The following is a 3171-nucleotide window of genomic DNA, read 5'->3' as shown; positions in this document are numbered from 1 at the left end:
CAATACTTTTGTCATGAACAAATGTTTGAAATTGCTGAAGTGCTTTTTTAAATATATATAAAGACTGTTTGTTAAAACACCAGAAATTGTGTATTTTGGTCTTTGTCATATTAATTAGTGCCTGATGTTCACTAAATGATTGTATTTAACATGTTTTCTTGAATGATCTTATATTAAGGGTCGGGTGCCAATACTTTTGTCTGTGACTGTACATGCATTATTTTATTTTGTGCTGTATGCAGACATCTGTTTTAGTTTATAATTGAAAATATTTACATTTTTAACCCAGGGTTTTTTGTTTATTGTGGTTTTATTTATTGCATTTATATAGCGTTTTTTATACAAAAGTACTGCAAAGCACTGTACAGTACATAGCAGAAAAAAAGAACAAACCACAATACATTTGTATAGCATGTCACACATACAACTGCCATAATCAGACCATTTAAATAACACATTTAAATACAGTATACACAATACAAAGCAGCAATTTTAAAGTTACATTAAAACCCACTAATAAGAAAGTCATTTTATACAAATGTGTTTAAAGTCTTGACTTTAAAACTGGAACGGTCCCAGCTTTCCTGACAAACGAAGGCAGAGCATTCCATAATTTAGGAGCTCTACCAGAAAAACCCTACCTCTTGTGTTGCTTTTGTTGACCCTTGGAATAACCAGCAACCCTGCATGTTGTGATCTCAGAGTGCGGTTTGGAAGACACAGGGTCAGTAACACCTGCAAATTACTAGGTGCTAATCCATTCAGGGCCTTGTAAGTTAACAGAAAAATCTTAAAATCAATGCTATACTGCACAGAGAACCAGTGTGAAGAGCCCAGAACAGGGGTAATATGTTCACTTTTTCTGTTTTTAGTCAAACTTCTAGAGGCGGTATTCTGAAGAAGCTGCAAGAGGGATACCACACATTTTGGGACACTAGAAAAAAGTGCATTACAAAGATCAATTCTAGATAAAACAAAGGCATGCATTAGTCTATAACAGGTTTATCATTTTATGCTGTGTTTTCATTGGGGAAGTAGTTTTAACTTAAAAAAAATAACATTATCATAGCCACTGCTTAGATCATTAAATAGACCACACTGTACTAGGCTAATTAGGTATGACTTGCATAATGGTGAAAAAGCATGCAAATACTACAATGTGTCAGGGGGGTGCCCCCTATAGTGTTTACAATCATGCATATGGGCAGCACAGCTGTAGCAAGTATTACATACATAATGCAAAAACTCCTAATTAATATATATATATATAATATATATATATATATATATATATATATATATATATATATATATATATATATATATAGATACAGTGGCTCTCAAAAGTATTCACCTTCCTTGGACTTTTCCACATTTTATTGTGTTACAGCATGGGATCAAAATGGATTTAATTAGGAGTTTTTGCCACTGATCAACACAAAAAAAGTCCATAATGTCAAAGTGAAAAATTAAATCTTTATTATTTTTTTTACCTTTTTGTTTTTAAGCCACTCCAGTGTGGCTTTGGCTGTATGCTTATGGTCATTGTCCTGCTGGAAGATGAATCTTCACAAAAAAAGTCCATAATGTCAAAGTGAAAAATTTAATCTTTATTATTTTTTGCCTTTTTGTTTTTAAGCCACTCCAGTGTGGCTTTAGCTGTATGCTTGTGGTCATTGTCCTGCTGGAAGATGGATCTTCTCCAGCAGGTCTCTTGCAGACTTCAGCAGGTTTTCCTCCAGGATTTCTCTGTACTTTGCATTTGCCATTTTACCCTCTATCTTCACGAGCTTTCCAGACCCTGAATCAGAGAAGCATCCCCATAGCATGATGCTGCCACCACACTTCACGGTAGGGATGATGTTCTTGGGATGATGTGTGGTGTTAGGCTTGCGCCAAACATAGCACTTAGCATTGAGGCCAAAAAGCTCTAGTTTGGTCTCATCAGACCATAGAATCTTCTTCCACCTGGTCTCAGAGTCTCCCACATGCCTTCTGGCAAACTCTAGCCGAGATTTGATGTGAGTTTTTTTCAACAATGGCTTTCTTTTTACCACTCTCCCACAAAGGCCAGTTTTGTGAAGCACCCAGGCTATTGTTGCCGTATGCAGTGTCTCCCAGCTCAGCCATGGAAGACTGTAACTCCTTTACAGTTGCCATAATCCTCTTGGTGGCCTCCCTGACTAGTGCCCTTCTCGCCTCCATTACTCAGTTTTTGAGGATGGCCTGTTCTAGACAGATTCACAGTTGTGCCATATTTTCTCCATTTCTTTAATGGACTTTACTGTGCTCTGGGGGATATTCAATGCCTTGGAAATGTTCTTATATCCTACCCCTGATTGGTGCTTTTGAAGAACCTTATTCTGGATTTGCTTTGAATGTTCCTTCATCTTCATGATGTAGTTTTTGTTAGGAAATTTTGTTAGCAAAATTCCTAACTAAATCCATTTTGATTCCATGTTGTAACACAATACAATGTGGAAAAGTCCAAGGGGGGTGAATACTTTGGAGAGCCACTGTATCTATCTACATATATATGTAGATAGATACAGTGGCTCTCAAAAATATATGGCACACGAAGAACAATATTCCTCCATCCAGGGGAACAACCACCAAGAAAAGGTATTAAAACCAAAACTCATGCAGGACAACTGGAAGCTGCTGAGACTGGAAAATGCTGGCAAATGTTGGACAATGGCTTATTTTCCCACCTGAGATTGCCACCACTAACCTTCGACCTGATATTGTGGTCTGGATCAGCATGCCTTGTTCACCTGGCAGAGTTAACAGTGCCATGGGAAGATGCTGTGGATAAGGCATATGAAAGGAAGAAACTTTGGTACACTCAACTGGCTGCTGAAGCGGAACAGCGACGATGGAGAGTCCAGGTTTACCCAGTGGAGGTTGGTTGTCGAGGATTTGTAGCACACTCCAAACCCGGTTTCTCAGAGACATCGAATTCAGTGGTCAAGATTTGTAACACTTAGTGAAGAACTTATCTGAAGCACCAGAGAGGAGCAGCAACTGGCTCTGGTTGAGATGAAAAGATTCTGGTTGGGGACTTCAAACATTGTAGAAAGAAATCAACATTGATGTAAAGGAAGGTAAGTAAGCTGGGCTTAGCTGAGTGGGGGACGGAGGGGGGTGAAGCTGGGATGTCAGAATCACTGT

The sequence above is a fragment of the Polyodon spathula genome, chromosome 6 (assembly GCF_017654505.1).
Source record: "Polyodon spathula isolate WHYD16114869_AA chromosome 6, ASM1765450v1, whole genome shotgun sequence".
Taxonomy (NCBI): Eukaryota; Metazoa; Chordata; class Actinopteri; order Acipenseriformes; family Polyodontidae; genus Polyodon; species Polyodon spathula.
This window is presented reverse-complemented; position numbering follows the sequence as displayed.